The sequence below is a fragment of the Octopus sinensis genome, linkage group LG11, assembly GCF_006345805.1.
Source record: "Octopus sinensis linkage group LG11, ASM634580v1, whole genome shotgun sequence".
NCBI lineage: Eukaryota > Metazoa > Mollusca > Cephalopoda > Octopoda > Octopodidae > Octopus > Octopus sinensis.
Window position 1 is genome coordinate 21443958 of NC_043007.1, and position 27053 is coordinate 21471010.

A 27053-nucleotide genomic window follows, 5' to 3' on the forward strand; every position below is an offset into this window, starting at 1 on the left:
AAAATTTTAAGGAGAAATTAAAAGAGTATAGAATACCCGTTGATAGAATACGTCTTAATGGTCGTTGGAGTCCCTAAAACTGAAATCAACAGTGTTAACAAACTCCCCCACTGCATGACAACAAGGGTGGTTGTTGATTAGGGTACAACACACAGGTTGTATTGCAGTGTGTCGTTCACACCAGACGTGTTCATTATTCCGATCACGGTGACACATTTGATCACAAATAATACATACTGCAGATTGGACTTTCCCTCAAATATCATTGTCTCTTCCTGTTTTATAAAGATGAAGGGAGTTAGAGCTATAGTCACTCTGTAGTATTGCTTCCTACCTCAGTGAAATAGTTGCTGTTACGGGTGTTATTTGTATGTGTATGTGTATGTGTGTGTCAATGCCTCTGACATTCAGGAAGTGACACTGTTCGCTGCCCTACTAGATGGCGGGTTTCGAGAGAGATAACAAGCTAAGGAGGGGTTAGACAGATTAGATTAGAGAGAGAGAGAGAGAGAGAGAGAGATAGAAAGCAAGGTGAAGTGACTGTAAGTCTTTGTGTATCATTCCAGGTCTACCGTCGCCTCCACCCCACCAATCATTTCCCCCCCCCCCACCATCGCGGATAGCGAGCCCTCCGCCGCCGTCGCCCTCGCCCTGCTTGTTAGTTGCACCGTCTTCGCCGCCTCCACCGCCTTCTCCGCCGCCTTACTGCTGTCTACTCATTGTACAGTCAGTGCTTTTTCATTCACTACCAGTTCTGTTGTCTCTTTACCCGGTGCTTGTTGTGGACGGCGTGGTTCTCAACAGAGGACGGGGCCCCTCGCTATATTGCTAACGGCGTTACTATATATCTCTGACAAACAACCAAATCTGTTAATTAATTAAAAGGTAGTGTACATTAATTAATTCTTTTTCATTCAATCATGTTTCAAATGTAACCCGATTTCTTCTGTTCCAATTTTTCCTGATAAGTTGTTTGTGTTTTGTTGTTTTCCAACCCGTTCTTTGTATGTATTTTTCTCCAGAGAAGAAAATGTCAAAAAAACACAAACGAAACCTCCTGGAAAATACATTGTCTTTTAAAATATAGCGATTAATTTTATATAGGATTTAGTGTTTGTAACTAGATATCATCTCATTTCATTTCTTTTATTACAATTACTATTTTTTCATTCATGGAAACTAAGTTGCTGTAATGATATATCGTAAAATAATAAGAAAATAGTCTGTAATTTTTACCGCTTGACAGATATCGAATTGAGAGTAAGAAAGAATCACAGTCTATATAAACTAGTATAGAAATTGATCTGTATTTCTATAGCCAGGTTCCATTGTTTTTTTCATGTTTATTCCGTTTAAAATCCAATGGAAAAAATAGACTTTCTGAAAGGAAATGGTTAAAAAAATGCGTAGTGATTTATTAAAAATGTTCTATCATCTTTAGATTTCGCAATTAAAAATATTTGAAAGGAATAATTAAATATTTATCGTTTAGCGCGCTGAGTTACGGAAAATTCTAATTTGGTAATTTTCCCCTTATATTGAGGAACGTAATTAAAGCTACCAATGCTTTTACCAACTTCTGCTATTTTGATCGATTTCTCTAGCCAAAGCCCAGTATCACTTATATTTGCTTTCCACTTCATAACAGTCTTCTTCTGTCACTAGAACCTAATAAAACTGTGATTTTTGAAGTTTTTGCTCTTGTTGACTATATCTGAAGATATGTCTTCTCACCCTCAACACACACACACACTTTTATTCTTTGTTTCTTTATAATTTATAAGAATGAACATTTTCTTGTTAAAATTTTATCCTTTGTGTCAATAAAGGATCCTTTTGTATTCTTCAAGAATCAAAATTGCCCCTGAAAAAAAAAAAAAGTAAGAAATAATCCGGATTCTAAGTATTTATTTAGCTGTGCATTCATTCTAAAGAAAGAATGAATGCTTATTAGGAAAAGCAGATTTAATATTTTCCCTTTAACGCACTGAGATGCGTTGCAAAACTGATTTTGCGAAGAAGAAAAAGACACTTTTTTTATTGAAACCTAACAGCTGTATGTTAAAACTAACCAAATTTTTATTTCGTTAAAACTATTTTCTCCCATTTTTATGATTCAAAGAATTGGATTCTTATCAGTTGTCAGGAGGGAAACGTTTGGCATCTTAACTGATTCTCCACTCCCTAAAACGAGATTCATTTTTTACTATATCTGCATTTACAATGTTCATTTCCCTGTCCACATTCATCTTTAGCGCAATCACACTATCATTATCAAAATCAGCATCATTTAACATTTCCTTCCATTCTTTGTTCATATTCCTGGTTTCACTCATCTCTTTCTTGTCTTTTTCCCCCCCTTCTTCTTTTATTAAACATTCTCTTAAATTCCATTTCTTAATTTTTCTCTTAATTCTCGTTACACATTTCTCTTTCATATACACGCCAGTCAAAGACCACACACTTGCATGATGTCTTTCTGTTCAAAGCATTATCGATTCTTCTCTTGTGCCAACATGATGCTTACTCAAAATAATAAATTGTACACAGAAGCAGTTTCTCTCTTCCGAGCTTTGCACCATTCTTTAGCTTTCTGCTATCAGCCACCATTTTGCAGCCCTGCAAGTGCAACTATACTGCACTTCACCAATTTAACATGTTTATTGCACTTCTTTAGAATTTAAATCAGTCTTTTACTGGAATAATCTAGAAACGAGGGTTAGCCATATGAGTTAAAAGATCTATATTTAACGTGTGTGTGTATGAAAATCAAAATGACTAGGTTTGTCTATATATAAGTCCATGTTTGTATATTTGTGTGTCCATGTGTCTATATATGTCTGTATCTACATATATGTATGTTTATATAAGGCTATATATGTCTCTCTCTCTCTATCTATCTCTCTATCTCTATCTATCTATCTATCTATCTATCTATCTATCTATCTATCTATCTATCTACTTATCTCTCTCTCTCTCTCTCTCTCTCTATATATATATATATATATATATATATATATATATATATTATATATATATATATATATATAGAGAGAGAGAGAGAGAGAGAAAGAGACATGGTTGAACATTGCATATGTGTATGCATGTGCATGGAAATTTCAGAATTGTTTGTAAGTTGATAAAATCTATCTCTGCTGCTTCTAATATAAAAGGTATATGTTGAGAATATATACAGGAAATATCATTTTTATCTTTAAAAAAAAATGATAGGCTTAAAATACTTTAGGATCATGTGAGATTAAATGAAAGTAGCTCTTTTTCACAAAAGTGGAGTTTGACATGACTTTGCATTACTTTTTGATTCAGAAATACATACATACATCCATGCATGCATATATATATATATATATATATATATATAAGCAATAATAAATCTCTGAATGAGGTATAAACTGTAGCTGCACGACAATGTGAAGTATATTTGCCACTTAAATGTGGCTAATCTCTAATGATGTATTTGCCATATATATATATATATATATATATATATATATATATATTATATATACATACATACATACATCTCTCTCTCTCTCTCTCTCTCTCTCTCTCTCTCTATATATATATATATATATATATATATATATATATATATATATATACATACATACATATCTCTCTCTCTCTCTCTCTCTATATATATATATATACACATACATACATACATCTCTCTCTCTCTCTCCTCTCTATATATATATATATATATATATATACATACATACATATCTCTCTCTCTCTCTATATATATATATATATATATATACACATACATACATACATACATACATACATATATATATGTATCTATATATATATATATAAAGTTTCATGACAAAAGAAATTTCTTTTAATACCCTTAGCATGATTGTTTAATTGCACCCCATTGGCACTCCCTCATATTTTTGCCAGATGCTGCTTCTTCCCATCATCTCATTGTGAAATAATTCATCTATTAGTTCAAGGAGAGGCGAGGAAAGGAACAGAAAGAGATCTGGATTCTCCCAAACTCTCTTTTAATCTTTTACTGTATATAAAATTCGTTAGAAGGTTTCAGCGTTTTTTAAATTTTTTTCTTTCTTTTAAATCTTACGAGGATTAATGATTCATTAATCTACAAACACTTTTGATTCTTAAATAGATGTTGCAGTAATGTAATAATTAACATAGTGTAAAGTTATTCCTCATCACGATTCTCTTAATAGCACAATCAGTCATAATTAGGGTTTGGCTACTGTTAAAGTTAACTCCTTGCTACCTAGCTATTCCTCAAATGGAATTAGGCTTATTTGTAAGTCTTCAGTTCCACTTGTGTTTCGGTAGGGTAGAGGTTTTAGACATATTTCGTGTTGGTTGAATGGGGGATAGGTTGGGTTCCATCCACTATAGTAGCAGTTCTTTTGCTATAGGTGAAATATTGGGCATGTGAACTGATTGAGGTGGGTTTGACTGAGACACGAGATGAGGATGGGATTTCGACGTTTTGGTGCAGCAGGAATGATTAGTGTACAACTGGGATTGAGATTAAAAGATTAAATAAGCAGAGATTTTTCTCTTTTTTTTTTCATTTTTTCTTTTTTGTTTGTTATAACAAGAGATGAAGAGAAGATACGTCCCTGGCATATTTTTAGATATTTGAGCATGTTTATTAAGGTGGAGTCTTTATCAATGAAAGATTTATTTCTGTCTGGTAGAAATTTCAAAAAGCAGAATTTTTCTTTACTCTAATTCTGTTGAGACTTACACAGATGCATGTTCGAATCATTTGAAATGCAGGATACATGGTGGTGGTCGTGGTGGTGGGTTGTCTATAATCTGAAGGTTTAGCTGTAAACTGAAAGTGAACACACGCTTTTGTACGAGTGTTTTTCAGCAACAGAGAATGGTTATTTGATAAATACAATTTTTATTTTATTTTCTTTCCATTATTGATTAGCAGAAAATATTATAAATGATTTCATTGGTGTATATCATATTCAATAGTGAAATATGATTGTGCTGGGAGCTATTTATAGTAAGAGACTATTTTAATTATTCATTATCTTGAGAGAATTTTTTTTTTCATACATGTTATTACCATAGTTCGAAATATTTTATGAATTTCTATACTTGCGTGACTTTTTTCCTTATCCATTTGGTACCTCTTAGACTAGCCTTTGTAGCAAGTATTCTAATTCACCTAAGTCAGCAACACAAGGCTTGTTGAATCACCAAGAGAGCTTCTATATAGTAGCTCAACATGCTAGAAATAGCAACCAACTCTTCCTTAGAACACACCTTACTGTCTTAAGAAAGGAACATATTAGATCACGTGAGTTTGATCTTGCTAAATATTACTATGTACTAGTCGCAGGAGGTGGTCATGGCCGGATTACCTTTGATCATTAAGTTCTGTTGAAGACAACATTCGGCTTGTATTAAGCTCTATATACACCCCGGCAACTATTCACTCATCGTGCTTTATTTTAGATCTTGTACAGTATATGTAGGGGTGGGCATGGCTGTGTTGTAAGAAGTTTACTTCCCAACCACATGGCTCTAGGTTCAATCCCATTGCCTGGCATCTTGGTAGTGTCTTCTTCTACTATAGCCCCAGGCCAACCAAGACCAAGTCTTGCGAGTGGATTTAGTAGATGGAAACTGAAGAAGGCCCATCATGTGTGTGTGTGTATGTGTGTGAACATGTTTCTGTCTCTTGGGCTTGTCATAATGTAATAGTTATAAATGATTCTTGCTGTCATGCAAATGGTGTCGTTCATTCTGAATATTCTACAGGAACATGTCTAGCCATGGGGAAGAATTTACCTTGCTTCGAAACAAGTGTGGGTTGGTAATTGCATCCAACCTATGCAAGCATAGAAAAGTAGATATTAAAATAATGATATATATATATATATTATGAATATAGATATTATATATATATACATACACACACACACATACACATATATATATATTTATATATATGTACATATCTAGATAGATATATACATACATATATATACACATACACACATGTATATATATATGTGTGTATGTATATATATATATATAAAGATATATGCATACATATACACACACACGCACATATATATATGTATATATATATATATATATATATAGAGAGAGAGAGAGAGAGAGAGATAGATATATACATATGTATGTGTGTGTATATATATATACATATATATAGACAGATAGATAAATAGATAGATGTAGATATATACATACATATATGCATACACATATTATACACACACACATATGTATATATATATATATATATATATATATATATATACATATGCATACACACACACATACAGATATATATACATATATATGTATATATACATATATATATATACATACATATATATGTATATATACATATATATATATACATACATATATATGTATATATACATATATATGTATATATACATATATATATATATATACATACATATATATGTATATATACATATACATATATACACACAATACCTTGTTTATACTTCCACTACTTGCATACACTTAATTAGTGGTCTTTGACTTGGTTACTTCTTGTAGGATTGCCTTTCAGCAACTTCCTATCCTTAGTCACATCCCAATCTTAAATACTTTAGTTTTTCCTTTTTCCTTCTACTGCTATTCTCATTTGTCATCCCCAAATATGTAAAAAGAAAAAAAGAAAAGGAAAATGAAAGAAAGAAATCCATTATATATTTTCATGTTTTGTTAATTCTTCTTGAATCTTCCTTCTTCTTTATCCTCCTCATCATTTTATCACTTTCACTTGGGTCATTTGGAATTTGTTGAGGCAGATTTTCTGCAGCTCAATGCTCTTCCTGTCACTAACCCATACCTGTTTCCAAGGGAGATAATATTTTCCCATGACTCGACACATTTTCATGGAAGATTGGGAATGGATGACACTGCTTGTATGAACAGTGACACCCATTTACAGCTATCACGTGATATGAAGACGGTCTTCCATAAACAACCTTGCCCGGACTTTTGCCTGGGAGGATAACTTTCTAGGTGTAATCATCCCATGGTCATTCATGACCGAAGGGGGTCATCATCATCATCATCGTCATCATCGTTTAACGTCTGTTTTCCATGCTAGCAAGGGTTGGACGATTTTGACTGAGGGCTGGCTAACCAGATGGCTGCACCAGGCTCCAATCTTGATTTGGCAGAGTTTCTACATGCCCTTCCTAACGCCAACCACTCCGAGAGTGTAGTGGGTGCTTTTTACCTGCCACTGGCACGAGGGCCAGTAAGGCGGTACTGGCAATGACCTCGCTCGAATCCTTTTACACATGCCACCAGCACAGGTGCCAGTAAGGCAACATTGGTAATGATCACGCTCGAATGGTGCCCTTTTATGTGCCACTGGCACGGAAGCCAGTTGGCTGCTCTGGCAATGACCACGCTCAGATGGTGGTGGTGGTGGAGGTGGGGGTCTCAATCAATTTTCTTTTAGTCTACTAAATTCAATCCGTTTATCTGTCCTTGTTTGTCCCCTCTGTGTTTAGCCCCTTGTGGGTAGTAAAGAAATAGGTATGGGCATGTTTTGAGGAGGGATGAACAGTATGTTCTGAGGAGGGTAATTGCATTTGAGGTAAATGGAGCGCAAAAGCGAGGTCGACCGAGGAAAAGGTGGAGAGGACAGGTGAAAGAGATGATTGGGAGGGTTGGTTTGAAAAAGGAGGACGTCCAAAACTGGGTGAGATGGTGTTAGGGCGGTTGCTATGGCAGTGAGGTAGATCCAGCCACCCCTGTTAACAGGGACAAAACCCGAATTTGAAACGCTGGATGATGATGATGATATTGGGAGATAAACACACATACACACACACACAATGGGCTTCTTTCAGTTTCCATCTACCAAGGCTATAGTAGCAGACACTTGGTCCAAGGTGCCCTGCAGTGGGACTGAACCTGGAACCATGTAGTTGGGGTGTAAACCTCTTACCAAACAACCATGCTTACCAAGTAATTGGTATATGGTTTACACAGCCAAGTAATCAACATGTGCTTTACCAATTATATTAGTTGTTAATAAAGTTATTTAATTGGTTTATGAATTTACCATTCCATAACTTAACCTCCCTCATTTCCCAAGCTTTGTGTCTTAATCAAAACACATTTCTTGCTTTTAAAGTTTAGTGCTTCTGCAATTCTAATAATTCCATTACCAGAGCAGCCTTACTTGGAAGCCTGAGTTAATGAGAGAGTCTTTATGTGACCATTTGACCTGCTAGAAACCGCAGCCAAATCTCCTTGCTGTCTTTAAAAAATGAGAGATACTGAATAATGCAGCCTGGATATGAGAAGGTGTGTAGCTTAGTAGTTAGGTTATAGAAGCTGCAATTATAAAATTGTGGGTTCAATTCCCAGATTGGATGATGTATTGTGTTCTTGGGCAAGGCTTTTCATTTCATTTTTTTACTCCAGTCCATTCAGCTAAAAATGAATGCATCTGCTGCAGAATGGTGCCTTGTAGACAATTACTCCAAAATTTTGCAGGTGCAACATGTCAGTGATCCTTCATGGTTGCAATACACCAATGATATGAGTCTGGGATGTGTTATTTTCCAAAACAAGAAGTGATGGTCATAGCATGATCGGAGATGATTTGAGACTGAGCATCATCATCATTGCCACCACCACCACCACCATCTATTTAATGTCTACCTTTTCATGCTTCCGTGGATCAGATGGAGTTATTGAGGCAGCTTTTGTAAAGCTGGATGCCTTTCCTGCCACCAACCCATACCTATTTCCAAGCAAGGTTGGAAATGAGTGACATTAATTTACAAAAATCATGCAATGTTAACACAAGGAGACACACACTCACACACAGCAACAATAAAGGAAAATATAAAGAAGAGCTAAAAAATACAAACAGTGTATTAGGTTTACGCTCAGGAAAAATAGAAGTAAAAGTCTTTTTACGTTTTGAGCATATGCTCTTCTTCAGAACAAATAGACAAAGGGAGAAAAAAGAACAAATGTGTCTCAAATAAATGGGCTTCTTTTAGTTTCCACCTACCAAATCAACTCCCAATGGTTTGGTTGGCTTTGGCTATGGCTATAGAAGACATTTACCCATGGTATTATACAGTGGGACTGAACCCAATGTCACATGGTTGAGAAGCAAACTTCTTAACCACACAATTGTTTTTAAATGCAGATCAATTATCCTGTTTCATTACATTGAGTCAGGGCACTTATCACATTTGATATGATAGTAAAATTTCTCAACATACATTGTGCATTATCTGTACTTGTTGCTCTATCTGCATGTAGTACAAAGTTCTGACTTGCTGTTCTCCTTTATCCTCTGTGCAAGGTTCCCACCTCCTCAACTGTTTTAAGTCCAAACTCTGTAATAACTACTCTTTCAGTCTTTAAGGTTACCTGGGTTGAAACTTTTCTTATTTACATTATTTACATTTGACGGATATTTGTCTTCATCTTGTTTATTGTTAACACAACATTTCGGCTGATATACCCTCCAGCCTTCATCAGGTGTCTTGGGGAAATTTCTTAAGGTATTTTTCGATATTATTATTATTATTCAGTAGTTTTATTTTTATAGCGTGCTTTCACTTCACTACCGAGTGCAGCTCTGTGTGCCTTGGGTATGTGCTGTGATTTGTTGTGATGCTCTGAAGGTATTGAAAGTGTTTTGCATAGGACGTGTGCAGTGTCCAGTAGTGCAATTTTCTGTATGTTATATGTGTTTGTAAGTCCTGGTGTTTTTGTTATGTATTTGTCTGAAAATTTTTTTATCATGCCTAATGCACCTACTATGATAGGAATTGTTTCTGTTTTTAGATTCCACATTCTAGTTACCTCTATTTCCAGGTATTATTATTATTATTATTATTATTATTATTATATTATTATTATTATTATTATTATTATTATCCAGGTCACTGCCTGGAATTGAGTCAAGTACTGGGATCTATTATTTCTCCATCTTTTATTCCTATCCACTGTCTGTCTGTCTTTCTTTTTCTCTCTCAGAAATCAGCTGAGATCAAGCCAAAAGCAAAGCATATGTTGTATATTTGTGAATTAGATTAGTAAAATTAACAATTTATTTTTCTGAAGACAGATGTACACCAAAGGCTTTTATGCACTTTCATTTCACTTTTGGTGCTAAAAAGACCCCCTTCGTCCCTGGCATAGAAAATCCTTGATAAGTTTGCTTCACTGATATCTTTTCTTCCTCCATTCTCAGCCACCACACATCTCAGTGTCTTTCTCTTCTAAATCTTACTGTTAGGCTTTGAACTACACAGAATTTGAGCAGGAAGTTACTCGAGAACAATGTTGTTGGTCAGCTGTTGTGAGCTCCTTGAGCCAAGATTTAGTTGAGATCAATGTTGTTGATCAGTTCTTTGGTGAGCAGAGCTCCTTGAGCTAAGATTTAGTTGAGATTAATGTTGTTGATCAGTTCTATTGTGAGTAGAGCTCATTGAACAGAGGTTTAGTTGAGATCAATGTTGTTGATCAGTTCTTTGGTGAGCACAGCTCCTTGAGCTAAGATTTAGTTGAGATTAATGTTGTTGATCAGTTCTTTAGTGAGCGGAGCTCCTTGAGCAGGGATTTAGTTGAATGAATGTTTTTGATTCTATTGTGAGTGGAGCTCCTTGAGCAAAGAGTTAGTTGATTAGCTATTATGAGTAGAGCCCTTTGAGCCGAGACTTAGTGGAGATCAGTGTTGTTGATCAGCTGTGTGATGATACTCCTCAATTAACTTCTGATCCAGTTTCATTGATCACATCAGTAGTTCTTATTCATCCTCATATAATTTTGTCTGCCCAATTAAACTTCTAACTCTTAGGTCTGTCTTGGATTAGACAAATTAAGGTAGAGATAACCTAACTTTAGATCAGTTCAAATATGTAAATAACATATTTGATCCGTAAAATGGTATTTTCACTGCGATTTGCCATGGAGAAATATTTTCACCTAAGGCAATAGGTTAGGTGGCACTCTGAACTGACTTTGGTGTGCTTACACCTTTTACCCTAAGTGAGAATTTTTCTTCATAGCAAACTACAATGAAAACACCTTTCTGCTGGTTGAATATACCTCAAACAACTGATTTAAAGTTTACTGTTTGTTTTACCCCATTGCTTCATGTGCCAGCAATGTATAAGGTAAAGACTAAAGGCGGTACTTCTTCCAACTTCACACTCTGAGTTCAAATGCTGTCAAAGCCAACTCTGCCTTTCACCCTTCTGGGGCCGGTAAAATAAGTAGCAGTCGGCCTTATGCCAAAATTCAAAACCAATATATAAGGTCTCTACCTTCTTATTCCTAGATACATTTTTGTCTTTGGAATTTGATATTTCTTGCCTTAATTCAATTTAAAAATATTTGTGATATCTGTCTTTTCTCTTATTTTATCCTTTCTCTCCCTCCCCCCCTCTTTCCTCTCTTTGCTTTTATATTCCTTCCTCTTCCTTCTCCTCATTCTTTTCCCTTTTTTCTTTTTTCTTTTGTCTTTTCTTTCTTCATTTTCTTCCTCTACATATTATTATTATCTAGTCTATTATTTCCTCTAAATGCTATCATCTTAGCAAAAGCTTTGCTTTTTTTTTTTTTTTTGTTTTTTTATATTCCCCTTATTCTAAATAGTGTGTTTTAACCAACCTTATCTCTCCGCTCCATTTAGAGTAAGCCGTCTCTTTTGATTTCTCTCTCTCTTTCTCTTTCTCTCTCTCCCTCTCTCTCTCTCTCCTCTCTTTTTGTTAATAATCTTCTTTACACAATGGAGTTATTCCTGATGCACTCAAATGAGAAGTTTTGCCTCCCAAATGATTCCATTAGACCAATTGTTCTTTTGTCGTCATCGTCATCATTATCATCACCATCATTGTGAGCATTTTTGTCATCATTGTTTTCATCACCATCATCATCGTCATTGTCATTGTCAGAATTTTCAGCATCATCATTGACATCATCATCCCTGTAATCATTGTCATCATCGTCATCATCATCATCACCATCATCATTATCATTGTCAGTGTCTCATCATCATAATTATCATTATCGTCATCACCATTATCTTCATCACCAGCATCATCATTGCCATTATCTTCATCATCATCGTCATCATCCTCCTCCTCATCATCATCATCATTATCATCATCATTGTCATCATCCTCTTCATTGTTGTCATCAGTGTCTCATCATAATTATCATTATCGTCATCACCAGCATCATCATTGCCATTATCTGCATCATCATCATAGTCATCATCATCATCGTCATCCTCCTCCTCCTCCTCATCAGCATCATCAGCAGCATCATCATTGGCATCATCCTCATCATCATAATCTTCATAATTGTAATCATCATCATCATCATCATTATCATCATCATCATCATTATCCTCATCATCATAATCTTCATAATTGTAATCATCATCATCATCATCGTCAGTATCTTCATCATCATTTTGCCATTGCTATTATTTTCATTTCCATAAGACAGACAATGTTATTTTGTGACACAGTCAATAGCAGTCTAGTCTAGCCTAGCCTAGATTAGATAAATGTCCCCCCCCCCCGCCATCTGTTATCTCTCATTCTGTATCCAATTGTTCTGAATTTAATTCTTGGTTAAAAAGACCTGATAAAATATATACAATAATATCTCGATATGTAAGTTAATTTATTCCCAAAGACACCCCCCCCCTCATAAAACGAAAACTCAGTAAAGCAAAGCAAGAATTTCCCATAGTAGCAATGTTATGAATCATAATTTGTTCCCAGAAGAATATTTTACCTATAAAATTTGGGATCTTTTCGGTTTGAATGGCAGTTTTTTTCTCGCGGTGTCATATGAAATTGTCACCCATAATTATGACCCTAGTATCGATCTATTGCGTTTCAATCTGTTTTAGGGTTAGGGTTAGGGGTGGGGGGAAGGGTATATTTTTTTTCTTCACAAATGTAAATAAACCCAATCTGTTTCTTAAACGAGGGACATATTCATACAGCACAGAATGTTTTCACCTCAATAGACGTCATTGATTGGTTGAAATTGTGGGACCGAACCCGGAACCATGTGGTTGGTAAGCAAACTACTTACCACACAGCCACTCCTACGCCTATTTTTTTTTTTCACTTTCTATAAATTTCTCAGTAACACACAGAAGCACGTCTTACAGTAGTAGAAACTTTTGCACTTCGTTCAAAATTTCTATCTTGTGCTTGAAAAATAAAACTCATAAACCTGGGGTCTCTTATAGGGGGTCCTCAGAAATTGAGGTATTACTGTACTGATAAACTAAATTATTTCAACTTGTTTCGTATCCGTCTTTTCAGTTTAGCTTGATGGTACTGATAAGCTTTCTTGTAAAATTGGTTATTTGCGTATCAATAAATTGAGCATTAATTAATTAATTAATTAACACTATATTTTATTTTTCTGCTACTAATTACATGACTGTTGAGTAGGTGTTATTCTTTTTTATTTATTTATTTTTTTACCTGTTTTTAGTCTTTGAACTGTGGCCATGCTGTAGCACCACTTTGGAGGGCTTAGTTGAACAAATCGAACCCTAGTATTTATATTCGTTTAACAACTGGTACTTATTTTATCAGTCTCTTTTTGCTGAGCTGCTAAGTTATGGGGATGTAAACAAACCAACACTGATCGCCATGCAGTGGTGGGGTTAACTACAAAGACACAACACACACACACACATACATTGGGGACTGCTGTTTGTGGTATTTTAATCTGGCTTTTTATCCCATTGGAGTCAGTGTTACTGTTTATCCCCTTAAGGTAGATAAATAAAGTCCCAGACTAATATTAGGATCTATTCTTTCTATCTCTCTGTTTGTCTCTCTCTCTTACTCTCATCCTTTCTCTCTTTCTCTCTCTCTTTTACTCTCATCCTTTCTCTGTCTCTCTGTCTTTCTCTTCCTTACTCTCATCCTTTATCTGTCTCTTATTCTCAACCTTTCTCTGTCTGTTTCTGTTTGTCTCTCTCTCTCTTACTCTTATCCTTTCTCTATCTGTCTCTCTTTTTTACTCTCATCCTTTCTCTGTTTGTCTCTCTTGCTTACTTTCATCCTTTCTCCATCTTGGTCTGTCTGTCTGTCTGTCTCTCTCTGAAAAATCAGCTGCGATCAGGCCTTGAGAATGATGGATTCTACCAGGTGTAAATGTCCAAGACATGCCAAATGTCACAACGGTACCACTATGATTCCATCAGGAATTGAAGGCCCAAGGCAAAGCATATGAATATGCCTCAGTATGCCTGGCCTGAGGATATTGCACAACTTATAAAACTGATCTAGAGCTTGACCCCTTTGATACCAACCCACTTGAGACCCCCACCCCTGGTTCCAAGACACAAGCTTCCTATTTCAAAGTGATCCAACTTGAACCCTTCCACCAAAATTTCCGACAAAGTTATTTTACTAATCTTTTACCTTTTACTTGTTTCAGTCATTAGACTGTGGCCATGCTGGGGAATCACCTCAAAGAAGTTTTATCAAATGAATTCAACCCCTGTACTTTTTTTTTTGAAGCGTGGTGTTTATTTTATCAGTCGCTTTTGTCAAACTGCCAAGTTATGGGGATGTAAACAAACTCCTACTGGTTGACAAGCGGTGGATGGGGACAGACACAAACACACACACACATACACATCTATATATTATGCTGGTATGGGTAAGATGGTCTGTCCTTGTTTGTCCCCTCTGTGTGTAGCCCCTTGTGAGCAGTAAAGAAATAAGAAATGTTAGCACACCGGGCGAAATGCTTAGTGGTATTTCGTTTGTCGTTATGTTCTGAGTTCAAATTCCGCCGAGGTCGGCTTTGCCTTTCATCTTTTCGGGGTCGATAAATTATGTACCAATTACGCACTGAGGTCGATGTAATCAACTTAATCCCTTTGTCTGTCCCTGTTTGTCCCCTCTATGTTTAGCCCCTTGTGTGCAATAAAGAAATAGGTATTTCATCTGTCGTTATGTTCTGAGTTCAAATTCTGCCGAGGTTGACTTTGCATTTCATCCTTTCGGGGTCGATAAATTAAGTACCAGTTACGCACTGGGGTCCCATGTAATCGACTTAACCCCTTTATCTGTCCTTGTTTGTCCTCTCTGTGTTTAGCCCCTTGTGGGCAGTAAAGAAATAAGAAATGATGCTAAATAACAGCATCATTTTGTTGTAAGCATTTCCACCAGATCTTGGCGCCCTCTACACTCCCACGTCTTTCCTGCTGATTTTCAGGTTGAACAATGATGACATCAGCCTTGCGAGTGCCAGGAGAGCTTGCAAAAGGTCATTGACAGTTTCTCTCCTCCTCCTGAAAAACAGAAAAGAAAAAAGGTTGGGAAAAATAAAGAAACAAATAAAAAGCAAGATAGGATAGTCAGAGCTAGTGTGCTCATGATGTAAGATCTGTTGAGGCAGGAAGCTGAACCTAAGCATAAAACAACTGTAATCTTTTACTTGTTTCAGTCATTAGACTGCGGCCATGCTGGGGCAATGCCTTGAAAAGAATTTTCAATCAAATGAACCGACCCCAGTGGGTGATTTCTTTTTTAGGCCTGGTCCTTATTCTATCGGTTACTTTTACCAAACTGCTAAGTTACAGGGATGTAAATATACCAACACCAGTTGTCAAATGGTGGTGGTGGTGGGGGGACAGACACAAACACACACACACCTACACACATGACAGGCTTCTTTCAGTTTCCATTTACCAAATCCACTCACAAAGCTTTGGTCAGTCCGAGGCTTTTGCAGCAGACACTTACCCAAGATGCCACGCAGTGGGACTGAACCCAGAACCATGTGGTTGGGAAGCAAACTTCTTACCACACAGCCACATTTATATTTCCATATTGCATTTTATGTTTTCATGCTACAGTTATGAGTTGGATGAGAATACCAAGATGTGGATGCTGTGTAGAGGTGTGGTACGTGCTTCTCTGTATGTGTGATAGGAATGAAGAATATTTCCTTTTTGTGAATGAATGCCCTTCCTCATACTGACTAAAACAATTGGTATTGTTCTGATTTTTTTCTTAAATTTTTGATTGTTTTCCTAAATAAGGCTGCACATATTTTAACCCTTTAACATTCAGATTACTCAGTCAAATGTAATGCTTATTTATTCACATTGTTTTCAGTTAATCACATTGTAACTTTGAGATGAGGACGATACAATTGTTTATTATTATTTAGAATAACATTGTAGGGTATGTGTGAGAAGCTGGATCTGGCTGGTTTGAATGTAATACAGGAAGAATATTTGAGCCAGATATCGCTGGTTTCAATGCTTAAGAGTTAAACATACTCTGTATACCCGAAAGCATGAGATGGCTAAAAGTGCTTGTGTGTGTGTGTGTGTGTGTATATAATATAAATCGGACATGGGCGATCGTTGTACTCTTTCTTGTCTTGAGGTTCACAACCAAACGGCTGGGTGGATTCGAGTGAAAAATGGCACACATGTGGAGACGGGTGCATAGATTGGAATGCAGTTTGTATTTTTTTCCTAACCCCCATACTTACGGAGAAAATCGATTAAAACTTTTTCTAATGGAATTTCCCTGTTTGTTCTGCCATTAAAACAACCAGTTGCTTAGAAGCTATTTTCTGGCGACATGGGGTCAGGAAATTTTCATATAGCTGGAGGCTCCAATCGAAACAGGGGACCCAAAATTATAAGGTTGACAAACGCTGTTATAGATTATGCCTAACCGAAAACGATCTCAGCCACATCATCCAAACAGACCGGGTGAAACCGGGCTTAGCTGCTAGTATATATATATATATATATATATGGCATGGCTGATGGCTTTGTTAGTTAAGAAGGTTGCTTGCGGTATCGATTCCCAGACCGGGCGTTGTGAGTGTTTACTGAGCAAAAACACCTAAAGCTCCATGAGGCTCCGGTAGGGGGTCGTGGGGAACCCTGCTGTACTCTTTCACCACAACTTTCTCTTATTTCTTTATTGCCCCAAGGGGCTAAACATAGAGGGGACAAACAAGGACAGACAAAGGGGTTAAGTCGATTACATCAACCCCAGCGCATAACTGGTACTTAATTTATTGACCCTGAACGGATGAAAAGCAAAGTCGACTTTGGCAGAATTTGAACTCAGAACGTAGCGGCAGACGAAACACCACTAAGCATTTCACCCGGCATGCTAACATTTTTGCCAGCTCGCCGCCTTTCTCTCACTCTTCCTTCCTGTTTCTCTTGTACCTGTATTTCAAAGGGCCAGCCTTGTCACACTGAATCTCCCCAAGAACTATGCTAAGGGTACACCTCTGTGGAGTGCTCAGCCACTTGCATGTTAATTTCACGAGCAGGCTGTTCCGTTGATTGGATCAACTGGAACCCTCGTCGTCATAACCGATGGAGTGCCACATTAGTTATTTTACATTTTTTTGTTTTTAAACAAGGGGGATACAATTTCAAGATACCCATGATAATAATAATAAATTTGTAAACGAACTAACAAAAGCCTATGAGAAACAAATACAGAGGAGCCAAGTGGGTTATATTTTGGGTATAGATTCTTGGTTAAAAAGTTCATATCTTACTGTGTAGATTTTTCTTTGTGTTGTCTGAAAAAGACTTTATTTCGTATGCCCTGGCTTATGTAGTTGAAGAACAGGTGCCAGGTTTTTGTGGGAAATTTGTGATTTTGACAAATAACCTGTCTGGACAGATTTGCAGAGATATTTATTTTTTTAAATAATTTTCTTGTTTTAAATTTAGTTTTTTTTTTTCTTGTAAGAAATTAACTGGCCGTCTGGTTTAGAATCATTATTTCAATTTTTACCTTTACACACGCACATACACACACACATTCTCTCTCTCTCTCTCTCTCTCTCAATATCACCACAAGAAAACATCCGGGCTTGTCAAGTTTGGAGAACATGAAGGCCGGTTGACATTGCCATAGTGGGAAATTATTCTCTATCCAAAGCATTGCCATAGCAACTGCATTATTTATCTTGCGGTATGAGCAGTTACCCCCATCTTGCTTGAACCATGTGTGAGGTCTACTTAGAATGGCCAGGCACAAAAAAAAAGGTCTCAATCAGGGATACCTGAAAGAGAGGGTTTGCGTCAACAAACCGGAGACTCTGATGCAACCGAAGGAGAACATCAATAGAGAAATCAGAGAAGTGGGGTCTGAAACTCTTGAGGGTGTCGTGGGGCAAGTTTTGGAAAGAGCACAGGCGTGCGAAACCAAAAATGGATACCATTTAATCAATGTCATTTTTCATATGTGATGTAATGGTGTTGTAAAATTTTACCTGTGCATATTAATTTCCATTATGTCCTTTATATTGCATCAAAATTTCATGCATTTATTTGTAAAGTTAAGGAAATTATTAAAAATTGAAACCCATCAATGATTTTGCGACACCCTGTATTAGTACCCATTACTCAATAAGTTGTAAGGGTACCTCTTGAGGACTTTGAAATCAGGTAGTGTATAAATTTCAGGCCTTGGGCCTACAGCAGAAAGCACTGCTTATACACCTTTATTTACTTTGAGATCCACAGTTCAATATGAATCATTAAAAATATGGTTTTCTTCTGCCAGAGAATGCGAAGAGGAGTGATTGAGTAGTGCCAATCATTCTCAACAATTTACTGAACAAGTTTTTATATTTCTAATGTGTCATAGTACCCGTTACTCATTGAGTTGTTAGGGTACGCCTTGAGGACTTTGACACCAAGTAGTGTATAACTGACTAACGAACCTGGGTGACTCATTTAGACCTGTGCAAAATTCACAGGGAAAGTTTGAAATCAACATTAGATGCTTGTTAAAATCAAAATAAGCGACAAGGATATCCAGAGGTATGGATAATACTGTACTAAATTCTGGTGCCTCAACTTAAGTACCATATTCATCTGAATGTAAATAAGATGCTTGTTATATAGTTTGGTTATATTCTTTTCTACTCTAAGCACAAGGCCCGAAATTTTTGGGAAGGGTGCTAGTCGATTAGATCGACCCCAGTACACAGCACAGATTTATCTGGGCTGACGGCTGCAACAAGAATTCTTTTCTCCTGCGGCAGTTGGTCAGCCACGCGATGGGGAGGCCAGCATGGCTGAGAATACCGCAACTGGAGGTAGCCTTCGTGGATCTCGCCAAGGCCTTCGATACAGTCTCAAAGGCTTGGGTTCCACGAACACGTTATAGTGCTCGCGGAGGAGATCTATGAAGGATGAAAGGCAAAGTCAACCTCGGTGGAATTTGAACTCAGAACATAAAGACAGACAAAATACTGCTAAGCATTTCAACTGGCGTGCTAACATTTCTGCCAGCCTGCCACCTTTATTTTGGTTATATTAACTGGTTTTGTTGGATATGTGTTGCCTTGGGGTCAGATATCTTTTCAGGGAGCTACAGTTATTACGAATATTACTAATTTGGTTTCAGCAGTGCCTTATATTGGGGAGGTATCGGTTTATTGAATTTGAGGCGGGTTTTCTGTTGATGATGCTACTTTGACAATTTTTTTATTGTCATTTTTCATTTCCTTTTTTTATTGTAAGCTTAGTTATTTTACATTTTTTGATTTTACATGAGGGGCAGACAGGTTCAAGTAACCATTTAGGATTAATTAATGATTTGGATAAAATTACTTTTCATCGTTATCATGTATTGGGTTTTCTTTTAATACTTGTTTGTTTAATGAGACTTATTAATATTATAATTGTTTTATAAATATGATGTTCTTTTCATTATATTTATTTGTTATATTTATTATATTTATAAGTATGTGTGAAGGTGCATGGCTCAGTTGTTAGAGCGTGGAGCTTATGATCATGAAGTTGTGAGTTCGATTCCTGGACCGGGTTGCATGTTGTGTTCTTGTGCTTCGGAGGGTAAGTTTCTAGGTGCAATCCCATAGTCATTCATGATCGAAGGGAGTCTCCTCCTCACTCAAATATGATGTTCTTTCCATTATATTTATTCAATATATTTACTATATTTATAAATATAATTTTGTTTTCATTATATTTATTATTACTCTTTCATTAGAGTACTTGGATTCATTAGAGTACAGTAGAGTGGTGCCATCTGTGAGAATTTTCCACAGCTAGGTGAACAATGGGAAGAGTCTTAGAATTATGAAGGATTTTGGACATTGTGCAGGCATGACTGCATAGTTAAAAGGCTCTCTTTGCAACCCACATGGCTTTGGGTTCAGTTCCACTGCACAGCACCTTAGACAAGTATCTTCTGCTACAGCCATAGCCTGACCTATGCTTTGTGAGATGGAAGCCGCAAGAAACCTGTTGTATGAAGGGTTTTGTCCTGCATGTTGCTTAGTGGCCCCACAGCTGTTGGTGCCACGTAAAACGCACCCAGTACACTTTGTAAGGTGGTTGGCATAAGGAAGGGCATCCAGCCATAGCAACCACGCCAAAGCAGTCAACAGACAATACTTCAAGGTGGTGCTCCAGCATGGCCACTGTCCAATACCTGAAACAAGTAAATGATAAAAGATAAAAAAAAATTGCTAGTAACTAGATGACCAGAAATCTAATAACATCTTCTCGACTTGACCAGTTGTCTGCCTGCCTTGTCTGTCTGTTATAACTCATGGGTAAAATATATTTGTTTGCCTCAGGTCAGTAGAATTATGGTGAAACTAAGAACCATTTTCCCTTTACATTATAATGTGGTTGGAATTGGAAGACTTAGCTCGCTGAGTTGATAAGATCATTTTGGCCAACTGGCTGAGAGGTCAGCAGTGTTCATATCCTGTCACTGACACTACATTTAGGTCTGTGACCAAAGCACTTGACTTTTAAAATGGCACAGTCCACTTAACTTTGAGTATACAGCTGTAGGTAACAACAACATTAAGCACAATCCTATGAAACAGGCCAGTGTTCCATTATACTGCAGTGAAGAGTTGAACTCTTCCTGTTAGCATTGTTGTTGTTGTTGCTAAGCAACAAGACTGGTAAGGGTAATTAGGTGATGGTCTAGGGCTTAGGGGTGGGAGACCCCAGACCTTGGGAAAAAAAAAGCTTTGGTTGTCTTGTTGTAGTCGAGGGCTCTTCGTTGACACCCGACACCACTGGGAGGTGGCCCTTGAAGTCGCTGGAAATGGAGATCTCCAGGTCCAAATTCTTGCCAAGGAATGAATTTAACCAAATTGACTTGCTCTAGATCATAGTTTCTCAAAGTGGGTGCTACCCCCCCCCCCCGGTGGGCGTTGAGACAGTCCGGATGGGCAGTAGAGAAAAAGGAGGCGCTGGGAGAGAGGCAGTGAATTGGGGAACGCTATGAATTTATCATAATATTATTGTAGTATTGTATATAAATTATATAAATATCAAATGATTCATAGTATATATGCATTTGTAAAATATAAAATATTTATTTATAGGTGTAGGAGTTGCTGTGTGGTAAGTAGCTTGCTTACCAACCACATGGTTCCAGGTTCAGTCCCACTGCGTGGCACCTTGGGCAAGTGTCTTCTACTATAGCCTTGGGCTGACCAAAGCCTTGTGAGTGGATATGGTAGATGGAAACTGAAAGAAGCCCTTCATATATATGTATATGTGTGTGTGTGTGTGTGGTCCCTTACTCCACCACACGTCTGCTGGTTTTGGTTTATTTGTCCTTATAACTTAGAGATTTAGCAAAAAAAAAACAAAAACCAAAAGGCAATTGAATAACCTCTAGGTTCAGAAAAGAAAGGGAAGTAGTGGGGTTGATCTTTTTAAACCCAAACCCTTCAATGTGGTGCCCCAGCATGGCCACAGTCCAGTAACTGAAACAAGTAAAAAATAAAAGATAAAGATTTTTATAAGGTAGTTTATCATTTGTCAAAAGCTAATTATTTAACGATTTGTATGTTCCAGAATATTCTTTTCATCTTAAGAGCTTTGTAAACTATAACCTAAATTGCTGCTGGAATCACGAAATGTGTTTCTTCGTTATCTACCAAGTTATAAATAGCTGATAACAAATTTCAGGAAAGTGTATATAAGTGATATAAAACTGTAGTTCGTGTAGTTAGTTGCGAGAACATGACAGAAAATTCTTGTCAAACAGAATGTAAATTTTTATTAATCTGCAAACATTCCATTTGTGGAACACTGAGTTTTACTGATAAGATTTTGGCCAAGTAAGAGAATACAGACATGTTATGGTGTAAAAACTATCTGAATCGTGTCTATATAAAAAGAAGACACCTGGATGATGATAGCGATTCATCATCATCATCATCATCGTTAATGTCCGTTTTCCTTACTGGTATTAGTTGGATGGTTTGACAAGTAATGAAAATCAAGATCGAGTGAGCTTTTGCACTTTTGATAATTTTAATTCTATATATTATTCCTCAGAATTGAAAATTTCTTGTGCAAACTACGCCACAAAAATCCATACATTCGAATACGTATATATACATCCATACATGCGAATATGTAAATCAACCCATGCTAGCATGGAAAGCGGACGTTAAACGATGATGATGATGATGATACATTCATATATCCGAGAGTGTAATAGGTGCTTTTACGTGCCACTGGCACGAGGGCCAGTCAGGTAGTACTGGCAACGACCACACTCAAATGGTGCTTTTTATGTGCCACCTGCACAGGAGCCAGTCCAGCAGCACTGGCAACGGCCTCGCTCGAATGTTTTTTTCACGTGTCCCCAGCACAAATGCTAGTAAGGCGACGCTGGTAATGATCACGCTCGAATGGTGTTTTTAACGTGCCATCGGTACGAAGGCCAGCTTGTTGCTCTGGCAACAATCTCACTCGTATGGTACTCTTAGCGCTCCACTAGCACAGATGCCAGTCATCGAGTTTGATTTCGATTTCACTTGCCTCAACAGGTCTTCGCAATCAAGTTTGATTTCGATTTTGATGTCTTTCTAAATATAAACAACAGCATCATTGAAATCTCAAACCACTAAGATAATGTATGATTAACTGAAAACAATATGAATAAATGAGCATTATATTTGACAGCGTAATCTGAACGCCAAGAACCCTTTTGTGGCCGTGTGGTAAAGAAATTTGTTTCCTAACTACATGAGTTTTGGGTTTAGTCCAACTGTGAGTTGCTTTGGGCATCTTCTACTATTAAAGCTAATGTTTCTATTACCTCTGCCTTAGAAAGGGCAGAGGTATTGTTTTCAGTCATGTTTGTTTGTCCATAGACAAGATATCTCAAGAACTGCTGGATAGATTCGGATGAAACTTTCAGGGATGTTTGGCCTTGTGACTGGCATGAACTGATTAGATTTTGAGATTGATCCAGTACCAGACAAGGATTCTGGATTATTTTTCCTGTTTTTTTACTTAATTTTTGAGAGTGGTTGGGTTCATTTTTAGTATTCTCATTTGTGAAGACAGTCAAATTTATTTCAGATATTCTCATTTTACAAATCATCTCTAGCTAATCGTTGAGAGGATGGTGGTGTTGACTTGGTGGAGGTTTGCGGTCTCTGAGTGCTCTTGTTCATATCTGAATTATTATAAATGTTCAACAGTTCATGTTTTGAGTTAAATCTCTGCCGATGTCAACTTCGTCTTTCATCCTTTCAAGGCTAATAAAATAAGTAACAATCAAATCCTGGGGTCAATAAAATCGACTAAATTTACTTTATTGGTTGAATTTTACAATAATCTTTGAAGTTTTTCAAATCATTATAACTCAAAATTATAAACTGACAAAAAAAAAGAATGAAAATACAGAAGCAAAACTGCGATTGATCGATGTAGTTTGATAAATGACTTCAGTGTAAACTAATTTTATTGAATAGTTTTTGGAAACCAGAACTTAGAACCAAATATTTAACTGGCTTAATTCTACCTTGCTACTTCTTAAGAAAATAATATAATGTTTTTATACATCGTAGAGATATGGCCAATAAATCATTAAAAGAGAAATGGTTCACTGGACAGAGAAGACAGAAAATTCAATGAGTTTGTGGTTTTGGGGATAGTCCTTTTTTCTTATTTTTTCCCCTACATGCTAATAAGGAATGAATGGTTCAATAAATTTGTTGGAATATTTCTTTCATGGTTGAATGATCTTCTTCATATCACTCCTGTTCCGCATTAAAGTTGCACTTGGATAACGATACGCAGAATCGCACGTGGCATCGAGTGTACAATGAGATGCCACATTGCTTGCGAAAGAAAAACAAGGAATTGATCGGGACAAAAGCGACGTGTTTAGAAATTTAAAATTGTCTCTAAAATAATTGATGAAATATTGAGAAAATGGAGCATATGGAATCGAAGTGTGTCCTGAAAATTCTAAGAAATTAAATAGCTGAATGCTCAAGATGCCAGCTCAGTTTTATGGTTCTCAGTTGGAGTGTGCGTGAGAGAATTACTTTCTTCACTTGGTATTAACACCAAGTTGGATGAATTCGTATGATTGGGCTAGAATAATCTGATTAATTCAAGCAGTAGTAATTTTGTGATATGAGGACTAGGTGTGGCTGTGTGGCTAAGAAGCCTGCTTCCCAGTTCTGTGGTCTTGGGTTCAGTCCCACTGTGCACTACCTTGGGCAAATGTTTTTTTGCTATAGCCCTGGGCCGACTAATACAATATGAGTGGATTTGATAGATGGAAGCTGAAGTAAGGCTTTTGTGTATATGTGTGTGTGCATGACATTTGTACTACAGAGCCAGAGGGGGTTTCAGCCGGGCTGGTAACGAAAGGGTTAAAAGTGTCTTGGGTCACAGACACAACACAGTAACAGCTTATGAACCACTGGCTTCTTAGTTGGTTGTCCTATGCTTTCTCAACTCAGCCGTCTGTAATTTCACTTGTTGCACATTAACTCTTTTGATACAAACCCATGTGAGACTGCCTTTCGTTTTATGATACAGACTTCCTGTTTTTTAAGTGATCTAAATTAAAGCCACCCATTAATATTTCATATTATGTTCCAAATACCAGCTTAATGATAACAAAGTCATTTTGCTAAATTCTTCATTATTTTTAAACTGGTACTTACTGGCACTTGTGCTGGTGGCATGTGAAAAAACATTCGAGTGAGGTCGTTGCCAGTGCCGCTGGACTGGCTCCTGTGCAGGTGACATGTAAAAAACACTGTTTGAGCATGGCCGTTGCCAGTACCGCCTGACTGGCCCTCGTGCCAGTGGCACGTAAAATCACCCACTACACTCTTGGAGTGGTTGGTGTTAGGAAGGGCATCCAGCTGTAGAAACTCTTCCAGATCAGATTGGAGCCTGGTGCAGCCATCTGGTTTGCCAGTCCTCAGTCAAATCGTCCAACCCATGCCAGCATGGAAAGCGGATGTTATACGATGATGATGATGATGATAAATTGAAACAAAGGCAGTGTATTTCAAGAGAAATCCAGCAACAAAATGGTTAAAATAGCTTCAAGGAATTTAGAATGTTAAACCCTTTTGATTCCAACCTGCTTCAGACTCCCCCTGGTTCTTTGAAGCTTATTAATCCATACTCTAGAAGATATGATCTATTTCCCCTTCACTTTATCTATACACACCAAGCAAAATGAAAGTTGTATTTTTTTATCTTTCATATTTATGTACGTGTTCATGGAATCAATTTTAATGATATGAACGATATTGAAAGTTTTGCAACTGAAATAGGGCAAGCTTTCAATTAAGCATTGATCTTCTCAAAAACTATATGCATTCATTTGAACAACTGTCTCTGTTCTTACTCTCAGGATGCTTACATAATAGGGCTGCATATATATGGATTAGTCTTCCCACACATCTCTGCACACAAACTGCTAACACTTCCATAATCTTGCCTTTCTTTCTTGTCAATAAAATTGTTACAATGTAAAAGAACTGACCCCTTTACCCATTTACTTCAGCCCTTATTATGTATAGTTTATGCTGCAGTCCAGTGCACACAGTCAAAGGAGACTGACATCCCTAATCTAGAATGGGGCTCAAATTCTGACCCAGGTCAATAAAATTGTTACAATAAAAGAACTGACTCCTTTATCCATTTATTTCAGCCCCTATCATGTATAGTTTATGCTTCAATCCAGCACACAAAGTCAAAGGAGCCTGACATCCCTAATCTAGAACATTTTTGCCTTTGGGACTCAAATTCTGTCATAGGCAAAGCAATCTCTCTTATTTGTTTTCCTGCCTAAATAGGAAATGTGTCAGTTGAGCGATTTAAAAAGAAAATAACAAACCCCCCCCAAAAAAACTGTTCATCGAACGATTTCGTATCTGTTTGTTGAATTATTCGGTGTGTGTGCTAGTCTGCTTAAAAAACAGCAATGATTGATGTGTCTGCATTAAACGCAGACTAATGAACAGAGCAGAAGTAAAGACTTTGAAAAGCTTACTTACATTAGAAGAAGAAAAAAGAAAAGCAACTATACACAGGGTTGCTAATTAGCTATCTATCTAGTATCGAGAAAAGAAATTCTAAATCACTGACAATGAAATAAAAGTGATAACATTAAAAGAAGCAACAAAAGTACTAATGATTTCTTAGTTTGGCACAAAGCCATGGAATTTGGAACTGAAATATGGCTGATTGAATCGGCTGAGTTCTAGGACTGGTGCTTAGTTTATTGACCGTTTAGGGATGGGAGACAAAGCCAGTCCCTTAGAAATTTTGACTCAAAAGGTACTGGGATTATACTAAATACTAGCTACTCAGCTGCTTTTCACTGTGGTAAGTAGCTTGCTTACAAACCACATGGATCCGGGTTCAGTCCCACTGCGTGGCACCTTGGGCAAGTGTCTTCTACTATAGCCTTGGGCCGACCAAAGCCTTGTGAGTGGATTTGGTAGACGGAAACTGTGTGTATGTTTGTGCATCTGTGTTTGTCCCCCCAACATCACATGACAACCGATGCTGGTGTGTTTATGTCCCCGTAACTTAGCGGTTCGGCAAAAGAGACCAATAGAATAAGAACTAGTCAATTTGCTCGACTAAAAGGCAGTGCTCCAGCATGGCCGCAGTCAAATGACTGAAACAAGTAAAA

General features: G+C 37.0%; 1 protein-coding gene across 6 annotated transcripts in view; it reads left to right on the forward strand.

Moving 5' to 3' along the window:
- The first annotated feature begins 720 nt into the window (after positions 1-720).
- LOC115217577 (cell surface glycoprotein 1) overlaps positions 721-27053 on the forward strand; it is a 314511-nt gene continuing 288178 nt past the window's right edge. For 3 of the 6 annotated variants that reach the window (XM_036507206.1, XM_036507205.1, XM_029787321.2), the window contains exon 1: positions 722-885. The gene's annotated coding sequence lies outside the window, so the exon portion shown is untranslated. Of the gene's footprint in view, positions 886-27053 lie in introns of all 6 variants that reach the window. The other 3 variants (XM_029787322.2, XM_029787323.2, XM_029787317.2) reach the window with 2 other exon arrangements.